At 45.8% G+C, this 14068-nt stretch overlaps 1 protein-coding gene across 4 annotated transcripts in view; it reads right to left on the bottom strand.

Moving 5' to 3' along the window:
- The window catches only part of LOC148321051 (thyroid hormone receptor beta-like), a 29848-nt gene that overhangs the window by 12368 nt on the left and 3412 nt on the right, over positions 1-14068 (bottom strand). For 2 of the 4 annotated variants that reach the window (XM_088318689.1, XM_088318692.1), the window contains exon 2: positions 1902-2065. The exons of the other annotated variants lie outside the window; for them this stretch is intronic. The gene's annotated coding sequence lies outside the window, so the exon portion shown is untranslated. The remainder of the gene's footprint in view (positions 1-1901; positions 2066-14068) is intronic. 4 annotated transcript variants of the gene reach the window in all.

Below are 14068 nucleotides of genomic sequence, written 5' to 3'. Positions count from 1 at the left end.
TTCATTATTACATTTTAGTTTGATATTAACTCAACACACAGTCACATACGTCAAACACAAGGCTCATGGGCTGAATCAAGCCAACCACATAATTTGACGTGGCCCATTAGTACAGTGTGTGGTTGTCGTTTGAATGCTTGTTTTCCTTGCTATTATTCATTGATGGCTTCATTTGAAATGTATTGTTTAATTCACAGTCCACAAGAACATTGTTTATTATTTTTTTAAATTATAACCTAAATAGCAACTACAAGCTTCCTATTGGCTTTGTAGAAGTCACTATTGTTTTGTAGAAATTATTAGGGACCAAGCAGCGACTGCTGCAAAGTCCCTGTTGTATCTATGGAAAGGGGCCGAGTAGTGACCCCTGCTTGTTTTTGTAGAAATTATCATTATTATTATTATTATTATCCATCCATTTTCCGTACCGCTTCTCCTCACTAGGGTCGCGGGGGGGGCTGGAGCCTATCCCAGCTATCTTCGAGCAGTAGGCGGGGGACACCCTGAACTGGTTGCCAGCCACTTGCAGGGCACACAGAGACAAACAACCATCCGCACTCACACTCATACCTAGGGGCAATTTAGAGTGTTCAATCGACCTGCCATGCATGTTTTTGGAATGTGGAAGGAAACCGGATTACCCGGAGGAAACCCACGCAGGCACGGGGAGAACATGCAATCTCCACACAGGATGGCCGGAGCCGGGCTTGAACCCACGCCCGATACTGTCTCTCACTGTGAGGCCATCGTGCTAACCAGTCGGCCACCATGCCGCCCTATTATTATTATTATTATTATTATTATTATTATTATTATTATTATTATTATTATTATTATTATTATTATTATTATTATTATTATTATTATTATTATTATTATTATTATTATTATTATTATTATTATTATTATTATTATTATTATTATTATGTCATTATCCACACCGCTTATCCTGTACAGGGTCGCGGGAGGGTGCTGGAGCCTATCCCACCTGACTACGGGCGAAAGGCACACTACACCTTGAACTGGTTGCCAGCCAGTCACAGGGCAGACACCGTCACTGAGTGGGAACTGAACCCACGCTGTCCGCACACAATTCGAGCGAGTGTACCACTACACCATCAGTGACTATTATTATTATTATTATTATTATTATTTTTTTAAATTATTATTAGAGCCCATCAGCGAACACTGCAAAAGCCCTATTGCTTTCATTAAAATTGTTATTATTGAGGCCCGAGTAGCGAATTGCATTTTTGGGGACTTAAACATACACAAAAACTCACCAAATTTATTTGGCTTGGTGAAAATTCAGATATTTCAAAGTTGTCCTAAAAGATGAATACAAAATGGCTGCGTTATGGACGGTGGAAAAACAAAATCCTATCCTGGTATGGTGGCCCAAGGCCTACGAAAATTGGCAGGCATGTGAATCATCCGAGACGTCCAAAAAAAAAAACAACAAAAAAAACAAACAAACATTGCAGCCATATTCTAATTTGAACAGGATGTAACCTATGAATTTTTGAATGTCAAATTTTTATTAAGGTGATACTTTAGCACCCTTGTTCTGAAGAATCATTTCGGTTGTATCGGCTGTATCGACTTTAGACATCTAAGAACAACAAGGGAAAAAAAGGGAGTTTTCAAAATAATATATGATGGGGCGGGGCATAAAAATTTTAGTTTAATATTTTTTTCAACATAAAGCATGAAACCAATTAATCAATCTAATCAATCACATTTTATTTGTATAGCACTTTTAAAAATGCAACTCAAAGTGCTGTGCAACAAAAACATCCAAAATACAACATAAAAAGAAGACCCCACCTCGCACCTACAATACACACTAACATATATTCACAAGCACGCGAGGCACGAGAAACCACATGAGGACAGGGTACCCATGGTGAGCTCATCTACGTTGAGAGGAATGACAGCCCACGGCCATAGAGAGCGGCACCATCACAGAGACTCTCGTTCCAGATTGACCGGGGTCGACCTTACACATGGTGCAGAGGCCCCCGGTCCGCAGGGCCTAAGGAGCTCCCACGAGGATACACTGGAGCTAAAATATATTCAAAAAAGCAGAATAAGCAAAATAAAATAAATAACAACCACGCTAAAAACAAAACAATAAAAACATGAATAACTAAAACACAGTAAGATTAGTTGACGATTGAAAAGACGAAAAACAAATCATTTAAAATCCATCAAATTAAAAAGGTGTGTCTTGAGCCTCCTATTAGAAATATCAGCAGTCTCTGTGGACCTGTTCTCTGGCAGGACCAGAATGGCTGAACGCAGCCTCAGTGTGTGTTCTAGTTCTCACCCTTGGAATAATTAAAAGGCCAAAGGACATCAGGACCCGCAAAGGTTGATATGATAAAAGCAGGTGAGATTAATAAGGTAGCCCAAGACAGTTAAGACATTTCAAAATGAATAAAAGCACCTTTCAATCATTCCTGAAACACACGGGGGCCAATGTAGCGATTTTTATAAAATACAATACAATACAACTTTATTTCTATAGTGCATTTCACAACAGCTGGAGCTGTAGCTAAGCGCTATCCATATGGTGAAATATAAATTAGCGGGAAATTAGAGCTCAAATTGAAACACAGAAACACATTTACAATAGCTACCAGAAGAACAGCAGAACAGCGACAGTCTCGTGGTGAGTCGAAAGCTAAAGCCTAAAAATGTGTTTTCAAACGAGTTTTAAAAGTGGATAGAGAGGGGGCTTGCCTAACATTTAATGGGAGCTCATTCCATAGGTTAGGACCAGCAACAGAAAAGGCACGAACCCCCCTGAGGCGCCACCTAGTCCTCGGCACCTGCAGCAGCATTTGGTCCACAGGCCTGAGGCAGCGGGCAGGTACGTAGGGGTGGAGGAGCTCAGAGAAGTACGCTGGGGCTAGGCCATTTAAAGCTTTGAAGATGAACAGAAGTATCTTAAAGTGAACTCTAAAGTGCACTGGTAGGCAGTGAAGAGAGGCCAAGATTGGGGTTAAATGATCCATCTTCCGAGCTCCAGTTAAAAAGGCGAGCGGCAGCATTTTGCACCTGTTGGAGGCGCTTGAGGAAGGACTGGCTGACTCCAAAGTAAAGTGCAATCCAGTAATCTAGCTTTGATGTGTAACACATTACTCCTCTTGTCTAAGAGCTGCTATAGGAAAGAAAGGGCTTCACTTTAGCCCTCTGGTTTCCTCGGAACCCGTGTGGCTGAATTCTGGAGTAATCGTAAACTGGAAATACTCTTTTCGGGAAGACCAGAGAGCAGGGCATTACAATAATCTAAATGACGGGAAATAAAAGTATGCATGCAGTTCTCTGGACAGTGGGTCAGAGATGTCGTCTACGTGCACGTTAAAATCAACAGCTATTAAAATTCTGTTATCAGTGAAATGTAAAATTGATGATGACTTGGCCCGACTGGTTAGCACGATGGCCGCAAAGTGAGAGACAGCATCGGTCGTGGGTTCAATCCCGGCACCGGCCATCCTGTGTGGAGTTTACATCTTCTACCCGTGCCTGCGTGGGTTTCTTCCGGGTACTCCGGTTTCCTCCCACATTCCAAAGAATATGCATGGTAGGTTAATTGGACACTCTAAATTGCCCCTAGGTATGACTGTGAGTGTGAGTGCGGATGGTTGTTCGTCTCTGTGTGCCCTGCAATTGGTTGGCAACCAGTTCAGGGTGTCCCCCGCCTACTGCCCGAAGATAGCTGGGATAGGCTCCAGCAACCCCCGTGACCCTAGTGAGGAGAAGCGGAACAGAAAATGGATGGATGGATGATAATGACTTGATGGGGAGGTCTGTAGGGACACAGAGAATAGAAGGACTGCTAAAAACCAAGGCTTGGTGTTAAAAATATTTCTCCTTTGGGATAAGTGTAGTTTTAAAAATTGATGCAGTTCCGCCTCCTCTTTTACCACCCCTGGTAGAAAATAAAAAGTTACAATTTGGTGAGCAAGCCTCGGTAAGAGTAACAGGAGAATCTGTACCTAGCCGTGTTTCAGATAAAAGAATACCTGGTAGATTATTAGATGATAGTATTCTGTTATATATAACGCCACCTAACGGCGAATAAAATGTATTTTGTTTACTTTTTAGTGTCCTGCACAGAGCCGTTTGAACAAATCCAACTGAAAATTTGTCAGACACATGTCAGACAAAACATTGATTATGCACTACGCAGAATTATGTGACTTTTCAGCAAAGGGTGCTGCAAAATCCGATTATTCACCATGACAATTAAAGCTACTATAAGTTGATACGGAATGCCCAAATTTAACACGTTTGGTGATATTAAAGTCCTGAAACTATCTAAGAAATTAAATACAATTTCATCGCAGAGTATTTAGAGCTTAACGGTAGTGAGGGGTAAATGAAGCTTCAAATCTGCTTCATGAACCAGTTGTAGGATTTTTGGACTCATGTAATTGGCGCTCTCTGTTCAACATTGGGCTGAAAGCACAGTGATTTGCCATTTTATAAATCCTTTATTTAAACCAACAGTACCATCTAGTGGAGTCAAAAATACAACAACTGGTTCATGAAACATCTTGAAGCTTCATTTTCCCATCACTACTTAATGGTGTTAAAACATGAAATTTGTGAGCTTTCATGGAACGCTGTGCTGTGGCAGTGCGCATTTCGCCAAACATGCATGAAATCACATGAAAATTTGCTGATACATCAAGCTTGGCCGAATCATTTTAACATTTTTTATTTTTATTTTATTTCTCAATTGTTTTTATTATTTAATTGTGTAATATTTACAAAATGGCTCAGTTGCACCACCTACAATTTTTAATGAAGCAGCCCTGGTTTTAGATTTAACCTATATCTGTGAAAATTGCCAAAAGTTGCACTCATGAAAAAAACTGTTTCCTTCCTTAGAACACCCACGATGCAAGGGAAAATTCCTACCTAAATAAAATTGCTCATCAATTAACCAAAAACCAAGCAATAAACTGTGCAACATTATTCTCACACACACAATCTGCTCCTACACCCCGGCCCGACCGCAGTAAAAAATTCCCTAACACATGGGAAATGTGTTATGGGCTGATGAATCCATGGCTGAACCTTTTGGCCATATTCCATAAAGGTATGTCAGGCACAAACGCAATACTGCTCCTCACTTGAGAACGCCTTACCTGAATCATGGTGGTGGGAACGTAATGCTTTGGGCCTGTTTTTCTTTTGCAGTGACTGGAACAAATGATAAACAAGACTATGTCCTCAATGATAAGATTACGTATACACTGCACACAAAGACATTAATATTAGGGCTGGGCGATAAACCGAAAATTTACCATTAGCGAAATGTAATACAATGACCGACATAATTTTGTCCATGTCGGTAAACTCGATGTTTAAAAAAAAAAAAAAGAAGTATTTTCTGTCTGCGGTTATGTTCATGCCCCTTTAAAACGACTACAGCGGCTGTAGTCACGTGACTCCACTCAGCTGAACAAGGAAGAAAACAGACGACGCGTCATAGCTGGCAATTCAAATCCAGAAGCGGATGACACGGCTGAAGACTGTCACGGTCGCTTTCCAGCCGAAGCTGGAAGGCGGAAGGTGGACTCTAAAAACGCTGACACGAAAAGATGGTGGAATTGAAGAGCGTTTATTGTGACCGTCTATGACACAATCAATCAATCACTATAACCATATATTTAGTAAGGAATTTGAAAGTCTAGGGTATATCCATAATTACAACCGTCGAAGGTCGGCAAGAACGGAAAACGCTGGCGGACAACCCACACCAGGAAAACAATAATGAATAACAAAAAACGCTTGCAACGCAAGGAAATCGATGAACGGAAAACAGCTTACCACCAGCGGATAAGGATGAACCCAAACCACAAACGAGAACAAAAAGCGAGCCGAAGAATAGCTGGAGCAAGGTACAAAACACAAATGTGCAATAACTATACACGGAGTAATCAGGGCAAGGAATAAGTACGTAGAGCATGAGCATGAGCAAGGCAGGATAGGCTGGTCCGCGACGGTGGCTTAAGTAGCCCGTAATCAAGGGCGATGATGCGATGCAGCTGTGCGGATCGTGGGAGCGTCTCTCCCGGCCAGGTGACGAGCGAACGGGAACGAGCGCCGGAGGAAACGCCCACTCAGCTGCAACAACAAACAGACGGATCGTGACAAAGACGAAGTAACGTTAGTTGAAGTTGTTCCTGTTGCGCTTGTCCCGAAAAGAAATTCGACATCTGTCGTTTGGAAATGTTTTGGGTTCCATAAAGACAATGTTTGAGCAAAAGAACACGAACTACAAAGTGCGTTGTAACCACCCAAAACTGCGCGTCCAACCTTTTCTTTTTCACCACCAACAACACAACCACGCTGTGCTGAAAGTTCAAAGTGAGAAGCAAGGTTGAACAAGTGACAACAGCCCATAATGGAGGCGACACCACACGAGAGAACGTCTCAGAGGTGGACGCGATAGCCTAGCACATAGCTAAAGATATAGCTCATCTAGCTATAGTGGCGCGTGTTATGTCAGAATAACTCCCGGACTACGACGTGATGATCAACTCGTTTATTCACGTCTGCGGACCACAACACCGCAACGTCACAACTCCCGCCCACTTCCGGGGTCCACTCTCCCCAACCCTTTTCACAGGGCTGTCCCCGCGTATGCCCGTACATAACATTGATCCCCCCTTTTGAAAGAATCACTGAGGAGCGTATGTAACAAAAGAATCAAACTTACATGAACTGGATGAAGTCAATGCTGGTTACCGTCATAACACTTGTAATATACTGTCACCAACCGGCGATACTCGAACCGGACATTAATCTAAAACATAGTCTCTCAAATGCCTCGGCTTCATCCGCACACGAGTTGGGCGGGCCTCTGGGCCAGGTCAAGCCTCCAGCTGTTCAGGTGGGTGGCTGGCTGCATCCTGCAGCTGTTCATCAGGGAAGGTACAGTCCTCAAACATGGATGCTGTGTCCTCCAAACCTGCGTCGGCGTTTGAGGGCGGTGCCACCTTCCGAAGACGACTAGCATGCCACCGTGATCCATCAGTGAGCTTGAAAGTGGCTGGCGATCTGCATTGGTGCAGACCAGAATGTGAGTAGTTTGTGGTCTCGGTTAGGCCGGCGAATCCGGACCCAGTCCCCCGTTGTGAGTGCAGGTGTTTTCACCCTCCGACTCCTGTCGAACCGCCGTTTCATCTGACGCTGCATCTCCGTGACTCTGGTGCTGTGGCCGGGTGTCGCCCCTGGTGTGGTGACCGTTGGGGCCCGGAGCCGGTTCAGAGGAAGCTGTATTTCCCGGCCTATCATCAGGAACGCTGGGGAATTAACCAGGCAGGCTGTGCAGTCCTTCACCATTGTTTCTATATCACGGTCTATGCCAGGCCACCACACCAGGTCCCTGCAGCGGCATTTCACCTTGACAATCCCCAGATGGCCTTCGTAAGCCATGGCCAGAACACGTAGCCTGAGGTCACTGGGAATGACTGTGCGCAGCCCCCGAGCCACGCAGACGCCGTTCCAACAGGTCAACTCATCCCGGACCCTGTGAAAGGGTGCCAACTGCTCCGGGACCTTCGCGGGCCACCCTTTCCGGATGTAAGTACGGAGCTGGGAGAGTGCAGGGTCCTTCTCTGACGCTATTTGTATGTCCTCCAAGGAGACAGAGGCCTGGAGTGGGCGTGGAGCATGAGAATGAGTTCGGACTCCATCGCGTCTCGGCTTGAGTCAGACCTTGGGTCGAGGTTTGGGGTATCGAGTGCTGGGATAGGGTTGGTGCGAGAGAGCAGGTCCGCCACGACGTTTTCCTTGCCAGGAGTGAACAGAGTGGTGAAGTCGTATGGCTGGAGCCTCTCTGACCAGCGGTAGATCATCAGCGGCTTGCGACCCGATCCCGATGTGGCGAGCAGGGCAGTGAGAGCCTGGTGGTCGGTTCTCAGAGTGAAATGGCGTCCGTATAAGTACATATGCCAGACGCTTCGGGCTCGCCCACTGAGTACTTTTGTTCGGCCGTGTTTAGTGACCTAGAAGCGAACGCCACCGGGCGCTCCGTGCCCCTTTGGATCTGGGAGAGCACCGCCCCGACTGCTGTGTTAGACGCATCGCATGTGACAAACATCGGACTCTCCAGGTCAAAGAATGCCAGCACCGGTGGTGAGGTGAGCTGGGTCTTGAGTTGGCGGACAGCAGCGGAGCAGGCCGGGGTCCACTGCCAGACCGCGTCCTGTTTCAGGAGCTCGCGCAGCGGCGATGTAGTCTCAGAGTACCGGGGAAGGAAACGCAAGTAGTACACCGTCATCCCCAGAAAAGACGACAGTTGAGCTGGACACGACGGCTCTGACAGGCGCAGGACGGCCTCCACAACCGGAACCCAACAAACTCGATGACAGGGGCTGCAAACGTGCACTTATCTTCGTTCAGAGTGAGGCCGTGACTGCTGCGGACATCCAACACCCTCGCCAGTCGCCCGTCATGGATGGCTGGTGTCACCCCATGGACCACAATGTCATCCAAGAAGACCACCACGCCCGGGATGCCTGCGAAAATCGTTGACATAATTTTTTGAAAACAGCTCGGGGCTGAGCTGAGGCCGAAGGGCATCCTCGTGTAGCGGAACACCCCATCGTGTGTTACAAAAGCTGTCAGGTTGCGGCTGTCTGGGTGTAAAGGGACCTGCAGGTAGCCTTGGCGGAGATCCAGCTTTGTGTAGACGGACGAGTTGTAGAACTGTGCTGCTAAATCCTCCACCGTGGGTAACGGGCAGCGGTCCGGGACTACTGCCTTATTCACCGCTCTGAGGTCAACACACGGACGCAGCCCCCCAGACTTCCTCTTTGCCACCACCACAGGGAGAGGCATCAATGCGCTCGATAATGCCTGCATCGGAGAGTTTCTGCAGCTCGGCAGTTACTTGGTCACGCAGGGCGAGGGGCAGTCGGCGCAGGGGCTGAATGACCGGGCGCACCCCAGGTCTGAGGAGAGGCTGATGGTTGAAAGCGGTGAGGCAGCCCACGCCGCTGAACAGATCTGGCCAGTTCTGGCGCCATGATGAGATGACAGAAAGGATGGTCCCTCCCACACTGTCCAAGATGGCGAAACCCAGCTCGCTAAACAAATCCCAACCCATGAGATTGGCCCCCTGTCGAGACACTTGAAAGGTGAATGAGGGAAGAGTCTTTGTCCCGTAACGAACAGCCACCGTGATCATGCCTGCCATCTTAATCTTTGAGTGTCCATAGCCATACAGATCCTCGGCGCTACCAGTGAGCGTCCAGTGTGGGAAGAGACGACGGACTGTTGTAGCGTTCAACAGTGACCTGGAAGCCCCCCGTATCCACCAGCAGTGGGAGGCAGGCCCCACTGTACACCATTTAGCTGATCGGGTTTCGGTGGCTACTCTATGGATGATCGTTGGCGCTGGCCTCCCCAGCACACGTTGTGTAGATTGGCCGCCTGACGCAGGGGAAGAGCGACAGACGCGAGCGAAATGATTCTGCTTCCCACAGCGTTGCCACTTCTGTCCCTTAGCGGGGCAATTCGGGGCATTGGTCTGGGGGAAAGGGAATTAGAGGCGGGCGTTAGCTGAGCTGCCAGCGCTGCTGCTGACTCCAGGTGGAACGCTAAATCCACTGCTTTGGACAGAGTAAGGTCATCTGGCATCGTTAGCAGCTTCTCCCTGAGCTTCGGGTATTAGTGTGTTCAGCTAGCTGATCGCGTATCAGCTCGTCTTCCAGCACACCAAATTTACACAGGCTGGCTAGCCCTTTTAAATCAGCCACGTAGTGATGAACGGATTCGCCTGCCTGCTGCTTCCGTTGGCGGAAAACAATTCGCCGTAGCATGACATTCTGAGGGGCCGAAAAATGGTCCTTTAGCAGCTTGACACAGTTGTTGTATGTAGGCGCGGCACAGAGAGTTCTAAAAATCTGCTGTCCTTCGCTACCGAGCGAGTGAATCAGAAGGGCTTTCCTCCGAGCGTCACTAGCGTGTGAAAGCCCGGCGGCCGTTATGAACGTTTCAAAAGACTCCAGCCAACGTACCCCTGGAACCGGCGGGTCTCCCGGGAGGGCGAGGAACGGGGGAAGAGGTGCTAGAAGGGAATCCATAATCCTCGTCGCCAATGTTATGTCAGAATAACTCCCGGACTATGACGTGATGATCAACTCGTTTATTCACGTCTGCGGACCACAACACCGCAACGTCACAACTCCCGCCCACTTCCGGGGTCCACTCTCACCAACCCTTTTTACAGAGCTGTTCCCACGTATGCCCGTACATAACAGAGCGCACAGGATTTAAACGCCTCATGAAAGTAGTCGACAAGAGGTACAAAAATATTTGTCGCAAACCGTACTTCCCAATATGGACAATATCAGGAGGAGCTCAGACATGTCAATCATTTTGCATCCACATCCGACTTGTGGTCGAGTCGCAGCATCGATCCCAGTTTGAGCCTGACTGCCCATGACATAGACGACAAGTGGCGACTGCGCACCAGAGTACTCGAGACGGCACATTTTCCTGATGATGTACACTTGTTTACTTGCATTGACTTTTTCCCCCATTTTAGCATTTTATTTACCGACTACACTAGCTCCTTTGCACATGGAATTATTTATATTATTTACAAGAGACCTTTACACTAATCTAGGCCTTTGCACATGGCATTACAGCACCTTGGTGCAATCAATTGGTAGAAAAGATTTTGCGAGAGGTACCCTTTTCTCCTGTTCTTTGTGGCATTGTTAAAGTCATGCAAAGTAAGATATTTGGAATGTTTATACAAATGATTTTTGTACTTTTATTTTCCATTAAAAGTAATGTGTACCAGTTGGTCAATAAAATTCCTGCATTTATTTTGATTTTTGTCCACAGGGGGAATTTATCGTGCACTTATCGCTATCGAGGTAAAATTGCTCAATTTATCGCGATATTGATTTTACGTCATATTGCCCAGCCCTAATTAATAGGTTTGTTTTAACTGCTCCTCTTAAAAAGTTTTCATTTTTTTCAGTTGAGTTGTACGGATTATAGGTCACCTTAATAGTGAAGTAACTTTTGAAATGATTTAATTTGGTGTAATTTTTAATGTCCACATAAGATAACAGGTGCGTAGACTATATCTACTAAGTTTAGCAATATTAACAGTATGTTGTATGGTCCCATCTGCATTTTGACCTTAGGAGCATCATTAATGCGCAGCACTTTTCTTGGATTTATTTCACAAAAGTTTAAGTGGACTGTTATAAAGAGAAAGTTAAAGATGGCTTTTATTGGTGCCACAATGGGGACAGTGAGGGTTGGTCTCCGCCAAGGCTGCCCTTTGTCACAATTCTGTTCATAACTTTTATGGACAGAATTTCTAGGCGCAGCCAAGGCAATGAGGGGGTCCGGTTTGGTTGACAAAGTATTGCATCTCTGCTTTTTGGAGCTGATATGGCACTGTTGGCTTCTTCATGTCGTGATCACCAACTGTCACTGGAGTGGGATGAAGATCAGCACCTCCAAATCTGAAAATATGATCCTCAGTTAGAAAAGGGTGGAGTGCCCTCTCGAGGTCGGGGATGAGATCCTGCCCCAAGTGGAGGAGTTCACGTATCTTGGGGTCTTGTTCACGAGTGAGGGGAGGATGGAGCGTGAGACCGCCAGGCGGATCGCTGCAGCGTCTGCTGTGACGCGGACGCTGTATCGGTCTGTCGTGGTGAAGAATTAGCAAGATGAGATGGCTCAGGCATCTGATTAGGAGGCCTCCTGGACGCCTCCTGGGTGAGGTGTTGCGGGCATGTCCCACCAGCAGGAGGCCCCGAGGACGACCCATGACATGCTGGAGAGACTATGTCTCCCGGCTGGCCTGGGAACGCCTGAGGATCCCTTCGGAAGAGCTAGAAGATGTGGCTGGGGAGAGGGAAGTCTGGGCTTCCCTGCTGAAGTTGCTGCCGCCGCGACTCGACCCCAGTTAAGCGGCAGATAATGGATGGATGATTGGATGAATCAATTTCTTTCCATTTACTTTGTTGAAATGACCAATCCTTTTGCTGTCATCCATGTTGCAGGTTCATATTATCTTGTTGTTGGGTCAAGTGCATTGATGAAGAAGAGATTGATGTTGGACATCTGACGCCTGATAAACTGCCAATTCAGCATTGGAGGAAGCCAGCTCTCTCTCCAATGCGAGCTGTTCCTTTTTATCATCTGTTCCGGTTACTCCAGAGGATATATTTCCTTTTAAGATGCTATCTGTGTTACTAATAGCTCTTTCTGCATCTGCTTTTAATTTTGCAGATGATGTTGACTGATAACTTTTGTCACTTCTGTTTTAATGTTTTTCCACATTTGAAACACTTTCAATAGGATTTATGTCACCATGGCCAGTACAAAACTGTCACGATCGCCGTACGGCGAGGAGGAGGTGGAGTCGCGATCGCCGTACGGCGAGGAGGAGGTGGAACCCAGAATGCGAGGAAGCAGGGAAATGGGTAAAGTAAGGGTAATTTATTAAAGGAATCAAAACAAGGAAAAACAACGTGGCCGGGAGCAAGATAACAAAGGGTAACCAAAACGAAACTAGCAGGATCGGAGGACGAGGAACAAAGACAGGGACAAATACTGGGGGAACGTAAACGGAAACGGGAACGAGAACGAGAACATGAACAAGCACAGGGACGAGAACAAAACGCGGTCGTGATAGTCCGTAATGAGCGGCAATGACCCGACACTGTGTTGTCGGCATGGGGAGCTTAAATAGTCCAGTCATTAGGGGGCAGATGGGGAACAGGTGTGTGATGGTTAACGTGAAACAGGTGCGTGGCTGGCGAGGACGAATGCTGAGGGGGAACGCCCCCACTCAGCTGACAAAACAGTAACACAAAAACATGGAAACGTAAAAATAATAACAAAACCCTGCCATGCCCGACACGGATCATGACACAAAACACCCCTAATGTTTTTCATTGAATTGTATCCACCTCTTTATATCCTCATTAAATTAATCAATGAACATAATTTTTCCCTTTAACTATGTTTCATGTCTTTCTTTTACCTCAATCAATTCAAGAATCATGCATGGACTTTATTTCATCACACAGGTCCATTAACCTATCAACTCATTTTTGTACTTGTGAAATGTAACCATCTTGCATCACTGTTCTGCTGTTCTTCTGGTATCTCTTGTAAATGCGTTGATGTGTTTTAATTTGTGTTCTAATTACCTGCTAATTTTATATGGCGGCATATGGAAAACGCTTTGTAACAGCTGCGGCTGTTGTGAATTGCGCTGTATAAATACAATTGCATTGCATTGTATTGTATCAAACTTTGTATGAATGTTCTTAAAGCTTTATGAAAGGGGATCATCCAGCAAGGATAGGTCATTTTTCAATCACAAGTATTTCTTTTTTATCAATTTGTTTTGGAGAAATCAATACTAAACGCCTCCCTCCATGTCGTGGTGGGAGTCACGGGAGGGACCGATCACAAAGTGTCCATTCAAAGTCACTGTAAATACGTCGCTATTAATGTTAAAATAACGGGATTCAAAATGTATGCGCTGAAACCAGAAAAAAATAACAAGCCAAGCTCCAAAAGAGGACGTGTCAATTTGTCGTAAATCTCACCAAAAAACTTCAATCACTACAGTCTCTTGGGGGGGGGATTTTAGTACGGATGTAATTTTATATGTATACCTATTATATAAGTGACAATCTTAAGGTGAATTAAGTGTCCCTTTAAATTTTTCTTTTCTGCCATTTTGCCGTCAATCTGTTTTATCAGTGAGACCTGTAGGAGGCCACAAAGAAAGGCTAAGCTCAAACTTTGATTGTGTGTGACTCTGCTATAAAAGATGGGAGAAATATGTACAGCAACAACACTAAAGTGCTGCGTTTTCCCAACGATACCGTCTCTGATACGACATGACACTTTGAACAACTTCACATCTTTTGAGAATAAAATGTCGTCTACAAAATGTATTGTGTATTAGATTAAATTGTATACTTATTCCTTATCGGTCTTATGAACAGACATGCCAACTGTGATTGTATTTGAGAACGTGTTCCCAAATAGT

This window comes from Idiotropiscis lumnitzeri, chromosome 16 (genome assembly GCF_059441095.1).
Source record: "Idiotropiscis lumnitzeri isolate Australia: NSW breed Sydney's pygmy pipehorse chromosome 16, RoL_Ilum_1.0, whole genome shotgun sequence".
Taxonomy (NCBI): domain Eukaryota; kingdom Metazoa; phylum Chordata; class Actinopteri; order Syngnathiformes; family Syngnathidae; genus Idiotropiscis; species Idiotropiscis lumnitzeri.
This window is presented reverse-complemented; position numbering and strand designations above follow the sequence as displayed.